This window comes from Mytilus trossulus, chromosome 8, assembly GCF_036588685.1.
Source record: "Mytilus trossulus isolate FHL-02 chromosome 8, PNRI_Mtr1.1.1.hap1, whole genome shotgun sequence".
Lineage (NCBI taxonomy): Eukaryota > Metazoa > Mollusca > Bivalvia > Mytilida > Mytilidae > Mytilus > Mytilus trossulus.
In genome coordinates, this window is record NC_086380.1 from 56,657,898 (window position 1) to 56,666,243 (window position 8,346).

At 31.9% G+C, this 8,346-nt stretch overlaps 1 long non-coding RNA gene across 1 annotated transcript; it reads right to left on the bottom strand.

The window, feature by feature from the left end:
* Positions 1-446: 446 nt before the first annotated feature.
* LOC134681993 (uncharacterized) lies at positions 447-3,323 on the bottom strand. Its single transcript, XR_010100748.1, has 3 exons — positions 3,169-3,323; positions 1,922-2,113; positions 447-1,269 (listed from the first exon to the last, which is right to left on the bottom strand). It is a non-coding gene; the product is annotated as an uncharacterized LOC134681993 (long non-coding RNA).
* Positions 3,324-8,346: the final 5,023 nt, after the last annotated feature.

The following is an 8,346-nucleotide window of genomic DNA, read 5'->3' on the forward strand; positions in this document are numbered from 1 at the left end:
CTGTACCCCTATTTTGACCTTTTTTCCCCGTTTTGTCTGTTCTCTTAACGCATCGGATTCTGACGCGACTGTCATACAATTCAGAGATTTAGCGCTATAAAACCAGGTTCAATTCTCGTAGAAAATCGTAAGAAAATGCCTGTACCAAGTCAGTAATATGACAATCGTTGTCCATTGGTTAGATCAACTTTCCTCAGAGTTCAGTATGGTTATGCTTTTACCTATTAATGAATATGAGCTTTGTATTTTGCGATTTGATTTTAGACTGTCTGTTTGTACTCTGAATTTTGTATTTGTTTTTCTTTCTAGGAGCGATATAATTTGTTACGGCAACTGATCGCATAAAAAATAAGAAAAAACAGAAAAATATGTTTAGATACACTTTTTAGATAAATTCTTTTATTTTAGATAGAGCAACCAATATTAGAACCTTTATATGTGCTGACTGCATTGTGTTATGTCGTATTGTGTATTTCATATGTTTAGATGTACTTGTTTTAGTTATTTTGGGGCATGATTTTTAAATAGGAAAACTTATGTAGGCAGATGCTGCATGCTCTCGGTTATTCGTGCTTTTTTTGTTTCTGATGACCACAAGGAAATAAAGGTCATAAAAATCGAACACTTCACAGAGAACCCTAAAATATACATCAAGTGGTGAATATGTGGTTTTTAAAATGATATGCAGTTGAATATACGGAATGTCAACTATACCATTAAAACTATTGGCAAAATATCTTCTTTTAAATAACATATTTTCTGTTTAGGACATCCTCATGGGAAAGCTTTCCAAAGACAAGCATTACAGTTTTAAATTAACAATACACATATACTTCTATGCAGTATGATCTTCAAAAAGTAGGAAGCGCATGTTAAAATACTTTGATATGAGATTCCTTCTTTTCTGGCACTCAATTTTGAAATAGCCAAATCTGCTTTGTATGTTGTACGCTCAAATGCAAAGTTCCATTTTTTTTTATCTTATATACGTATACACATAATACATTTAAGAAGCCAATCTCTATGATACTACTTCCTTATTTATATTTATACGATTTGTCGATATTGATATTAGCATTTAGTCATTATTATTTCCCTTTTATGTTATACAACTGTCGATATTTATGTCAGCATTTAGTCATTGTTATTTCCCTTTTATGTTATCCAAATATCGATATTGATATTAGCATTTAGTCATTGTTATTTCCCTTTCATGTTATACAATTGCCGATATTGATATCAGCATCTTATCAGCTACTGCAAAGGTTCCTGAAATGAGAAGAAGAAATATGTCATTGTATCGTCATGCTCATCAATACAATTCATTTCTTGTTTATATATATCTCATGACGTCGTCCTAATTTTCCTAACTCTTCCTTATAGTCAAATTCTTCATCCTAAATGTTTAAGTATTTTATGATTGATAAAATTCAATGGAAATAATCAAGACTTTCAATAGCCTTTTCGTCTCAGGTATTTCTTAACTAAGATGTGTCTATCTCCCAGTTCTACCCTGGATAACATGATTCATGTTATTGCATCAGTTGATTGTTTTCAACATTAGAATTGATAATAAAGTTGCTGCGTTGAAACATCTATTTATGAATTATCTTTTTGAAATACACACTATAAGGTATAGACCATTTTAATTCATCCATTGCATATTAAAGCTGACCAAAATAGTTTGTTTTACTCCGTACTGAAAGCCGAACGGAAACATATACTTGATTGTTGTTCATTATTTTTCAGTCTGTCAGTTAAATTGTGCAAAAATACTTCAGGTTTGTAAGTATATTAACAGGTAAAAAGAGAGACTCAGTCTATATTTTCAAAAACCTATATCAGCTACGTCACAATAAATTAAACAATATTCAGAATGATAAACATCCGTAACTTAACAGCAAAATATTATTCAACATACCGTCGCTCAATTTAGCCTTGTGCTGACCAGGACCATAATAATATGTATGGGTATTCCCTTTCGGACAGGTTATCGTAGAAACAGGGGCGATAGTTAGCATCCGTCGTACCAACCACTATCATCCAAATAGTGTCTTCTGGACAGCCGCCATAACTACTGCTGATGTAGAAATGGCGATCAACGGTTTGGTCGCTGTGTAAAGAAATTTAAAAAAAATATATTTTATCCCATTTGCTTAAAGACATATATATTTTACACTCCAAATAACCCCAAAAATATGTTAAATGTTTGTATGTGATTTTGTAATTATTTTAGCTTTAGTTGAGTGTTTATAACCATTAGGTCGAAGCAACTTCCGAATGGCATTTCGATCCTGTAGATAGTGTTATTGAAACGTCCATTTACAGCACTCTTTATTAAATGTAAATGTATTCGAAACACCTCGGGTTTCCCCTTTCTAGTCATACTTTAGCCGTAATTTGCCGTTTCAGAATATAATGCATCCTGGGCAACATTTTCAAAAGTGGACACCAAAACACTTTAATTCCAAGTTTGAAGTTGCCTTCAAACAGCTTTGATTCGTATAAAACGGAAAATAACAAAATATACCGAACTCAAAGGAAAACCCAAAACGGAAAGCCTCGGCTACTGCAACTACTGATTTTGATAAAGACAAAATGTTAACCCTCCAATATGTTCTAGCGTATCAACTAATGAAGCTGGTACTTTAGTTGAGAGTTGATGTCTTGTATTTTACTTCAATCGTTAAAATATATGTATATAGATATAGGAAGATGTGGTGTGAGTGCCAATGAGACAACTCTCCATCCAAATAACAATTTAAAAAGTAAACCATTATAGGTTAAAGTACGGCCTTCAACACGGAGCCTTGGCTCACACCGAACAACAAGCTATAAAGGGCCCCAAAATTACTAGTGTAAAACCATTCAAACGGGAAAACCAACGGTCTTATCTATATAAACAAAACGAGAAACGAAAAACATGTATATATTACATAAACAAACGACAACTACTGTACATCAGATTCCTGACTTAGGACAGGTGCAAACATTTGCAGCGGGATTAAACGTTTTAATGGATCCAAACCTTCTCCCTTTTTCTGAAACAATAGCATAACATCACAACATAGAAAACATTAAAATGTTAACATTTGAACATAATATGTTTAAAATCAATTATTGACATCATTTGGTAACGTGCTATTCTAAAGAAATGAAAAAATTTACCCATCCATAGAGAAAATGTTGGAGATAGACATGTGTGTCAGGTCGTTGAAAGAACTGTAACACAGCCGTTCCATAGAAAACCAATTGGAACTTGTGGAAAGGTGGCTATCGAAATAGATCTCTACACCCAATTTTCCATTTGAAAATAGCTCAACTTTTACCTAAAATGATATTTTACTATACTATATTTTCAAAGTTATTGTAGTTATCTAAACCAATCCATATCAAAGAAAATTCAATGTTAAGGCTGATTTCATACAGATGCTTCTTATAAAACATTTAAAGAACCTAGCATTATCGTTACTTTACGATCCACTATTAAGATAATGTCCATTCACTAAAAAAAATCAATGTTTGAGGACTATACTGAGCGCATATTTCCAATCGAACTTCAAATAAAATGAACCATAGATTCAGTTAAGTATGCTTCATAAACTTGACTAGCATCTAAGAAATAACAATAAAGGTCGGTTCTAAACACAACTTTACGACAAAATAAATTATTTCAGCTTCTTCAGTCTGAACTCTCCATTTCTACGTAGCGACATAACACCAGCGCCTGCATATGGAGACAATCTCGTATAAAGATACTATTTTCAAGAGCTTGCATATCCCATCACAATGTCTTTAACAGAGGTGGGTTGCTCACAAGAAAGACGTAAACCGAAGGTCTCAAGTTCAAGTCATCCGTTTCGAATGTTTACGGACGCGATAACAAGTTAGTTGACCGTTATACAATATCTGTTTTGTGTACTGTTCTTTGTCTGTTGATCTTTTCTCTTTTTAAATCACGATTTCGTCAGTTTTATGTTCGACTAATGAGATAAATGTCCATTTGGTATTTTAAGCCTCTTTTCACATATGTCGACAAATACGGTCCAAAATGTCGTAAACACACTGCCATCCTCTTTCCCCCTTCATGGCCTAATGAGACGTATCGTCGAATTGGAGCTAGAATGAGCTATACGATGGGTACCATCATATGGTCCATTTGTCGTATCCATAATGCCGTCCTCTTTTCCTCGAATATGAAATGGACTTCTGAGACGTATCACAGAATTTCAAATAGTTTAGCAACATGACAGATGCCACATGTTAGGCAGCAGAAATAACCACACTTTGGTGTGTGGGGTTCGTGTTGAGTCTTTAGTTTTCTATCTTGTGTTTTCTTTTCGCTTTTGTTTCGTTTATACTATGACGTTGACAGATCTATTAGTAGTTTAAATATCTCTATGGTATCCTTCGCCCTTTTTTCAATAATAGATTTTATTAGAGGTTACTCTTGATTTTTAATGAATCAAATAATAATTATTTTTCAATCTTCAGTCGTTTTCCATCGAAGTGAATATTTACGTACTGTGTTGAAAATAAGTAATTTAGAAGGATTTATAACACAGTATAGGCTAATTCATGATATTTTGTTGATTTTAGTTTTACGCAAAATTTCAGGGTTTGAACTCAAAGTAATTTTTGAACTTTATACTCTCTGAAGTTATACGCTGACAGACTAAATTATTCAAAGACTTTTGATAAGTTGGAATGCTGTTGAAATATCACCAACGCCTTAGTTTCATGTAAAGTAAATAGCATCTATTGTTTGAATGGTAATGGTAATGAATGGTGTGCAATTCCTAGTTCGTGTGTTATAATAAGAACTACACTCCATATTAATTATTCATATTACAAATATATATGTATATTCTACATCCAGTTCTTGTGTCACTTTCAGATATTTCAGAAATTTCTAAAATGTTTTTTGATTGAGGTCATCGTATTAAGAAGTACTAACGATATGTTATGTGATTTGGAAATGTCAGTGTATTACCCTCTTAATATCTCATTTTCATGACCATATATTACAACATTTTTTATTTACTGTAAATTCAGGAATTATTTCTAATATTGCGACAAGGTTAGTATCGCAATAATTATTACTCGCATTCATATATCTGATACCTACAAAAGTATGTAGATTTCTTGAAATTGCAATAAATAGTCTCGCATTTTTGTCCATTCTTCAAAAGTCGCAAAAATAAATGCACGCAATAATTTCTGAATTTTCAGTATATTAGATTTGTTACGAAAAATATGTAAAACCCATAAATTTTACCATAACAGAATTATCATGAACTGTATGTTTGTATAATATATTTATGTTACATATGTTAGATATGTATTGAAAGAGTATACGTTTTTGGAGGACACTTTGTCTCTACCATTCAACATTTGATTTCGAACTGAAGCGTCATATTGTATGTCTCCATGTGTTTTTATTTTGCACATGGTATTTTCTGCCTTTCTTTGAATTAAGCATTGTCTTTATTCCCCCTTCTCTTCTTTTCATTTCTACATGTTATAGGGTTAACTAAATTGGGTTTTTTTTGCTTTGAACCGAGTGTGTTGTTCAGTTTGTATATAATTGAAGAAACTGTGATTATATATCAGATGTATTTTGTTATATTTCAATGTACCTGGTCAATGATCGACCCATTCCAGTGGTCAATAGCCGAACTTCTGAGATGTCCAACTGTACATGAATCATTAATGTTTACGATTTCCCCTCCCATAGAAGGCGTTCTCCATGTGTCCAGAACTTACTGTTGATTTCCACTGCATGCTACGCATACAGGTTTAAATTCTAAAAATAAAGAGGAATCTTATGCTAATGAACATTCTGAAAGGAACAGGTATTTTGTGAACCATTGAACTCGAAAATAGTCAAATATAATAAATCTATCAAATAACATCCTTCAAACGGACACCGTTGGTTTTCCCGTTTGGATGGTTTTACACTAAAAAATTTTGAGGCCCTTTATAGCTTTCTTCTCAGTGTGTTAAATCAACTAGACCGACGTATTTGTCTGTTGTGTGTTTATATTTGTCATTTCATATTTCTGTTTTATATTTCCGGATTTTCTTATCCCATGCATATATTACCTTAGCCGTATTTGGCACAACATCTTAGAATTTTGGGTCCTAATATCTTTATCTCGATACTGATTTGGCCTTTTACTATTTTGATCTACGCGTCACTGATGAGTCGTATATAGACGAAACGCGCGTCTGGTGTATAAAATTTTAATACCTATATAGAGTTATTTTCTTTCAGAGCGATAGGTCATTTTTTTTAGAATCAACCCAGACGATACCATGTTTCAATGATATATGCTCCAAGGCATAAACAAATGACCTGTGTGGGGTCATTATTTTCCTTGATAAACATGCAATCTATGATTTACTTCAATAAAGGCAACAGAAGTATACCGCTGTTCAAATTCATTATTTTCGCGGAAAAGTGGTTATTTTTTTTAAACAATTTGACTTGAATCGAATGAAAAATTTTATTCGTCTAATAGTTTTCTGTGGCCGATTTGGAAATGTATTTTTTAAAGTTCAATCGATGATAGATGTAAAAGAAACGGTTACCGTCATTGTAGTCCCGCATTTAAATTTTAGAAACAAATTACGTGAAGTTTTGCTAATGTATCGCTATAATAAAGAAACATTATCATATATGCCAGATTAATTTTAATGTAGACTTTACGTGTGTAAGAGTCAAACTGAATAGGTTAATTGTTTTTTGCTTGCTTTCTTAACGTCCAGTGGCAAATATTTCATACATGTTCAGAACGATACACACTGAATAGGAAATCATATTGTGACCTACGTGTATTTATATTCGTTTTCGTGTCAGTTCTTAACTTTTAAAAATTTATGTATACATTTTACTCTGTCAAATTATCAACTAACATGATAATCTTATATTCTATTGAATAACATTAACGTAACTCACAAAATGGTCGGGTGTGGAGGGTATATAATTATATCCTGATTATCTTTTAATAAAATGTATTGCTATTAAAAAGACAATCTTTCTGAATTTTTCATTCGATTCAAGTAAAATTGTTGAAAAAAAAAATAACCACTTTTCCGCGATAGAAATAACATAACAAATAGAAACAAAAACATACCCCCTCCCCCTTTTCCATAAGTTAAGTGGTACAAAAAATTACTTAAAAATGTCTTGTATTTGTCATACACCGTTATGGTAACAATACATTTGTGTCTTATTTCATGTAGTTACAGTAATATCTTTATTATGTATGGATAACAATTTTTAAAAGGTGTATATCAAAATTATTTAGTGAGTTTTATTTCACATTTTAAATGTGCCGCAGTGCGTATTAAAACCTGAACGCATTAAATAGGAATATCTCACTTTAGTGTTGTCGGTAAAATAGGATACTAAATTTTACAAATCTTTGTAAAATGGATATTTGTTTGACGGTATGTAAGTCAGATAGTGCATATTTTAAGGTATTTCTTGTCGTGGAACACACCTTGCATTTTTGTCTACGTCATGAAAAACCTTAAAATATGCATTTTCTATAACGAAAGCTATTATCATTTGGGTTTTTTATTTTGTTTTATTTTTGTTTGTGTTCACACGTCCGTGAGGACAAAAATTAAAAAAATCCAATGATTAAAAGGAAATATGAAATGACAAATAAAAACACACACGAGACATAAATGGTCTATAGACCAACATGAGCGGCTTTAGAAAAAATATATGATTCCACTTGGATATATTTTTTAACCGACAACCTGTTGTGGAGTTTTGCACATTCAGTTAAACAAATGTTTTTCAATTGGTAAATGTTCTTATTATTTTATCATGTCAGACATTTGTTTTTGCACTTATATGAAACAGAAATTATACTTTTTTTTAAAGACCAAGGAGATAAATTATCAAGCAAAATCCAAAAATTGCATATATTTAGAAATGATGATGAGCTTTTTAGTAATTAAGCACTTACATGTTATGTATCCGTTTCAACTTGTTTGTGATACTTAAGAGAAAAGGGGATATGTGCTTTTTTCTATTTGTCTTATTCTTAAAATTTAGGTTGTAATCTAAGACATTCAGGCCTAACAAGAAGACCGATATGTTTTTGTTGTTTAATACGTTACGTAACTAAATATTACGCACCTGTGTACTCATGATGCGCATGTCAGGATATTATTACGTTTTATTTTTTTATTTTCCCCTAACTAAAAGTCTTTGAATTACCGGAGTTCATTTGTACATGTTCAAAGTACATGGGCAGTTTTCGTGTGCTAATGTTATATTTGTTTGATTTCTTCTGTAAAAAAAGACGTGCTCTCTAAACGAAAAAT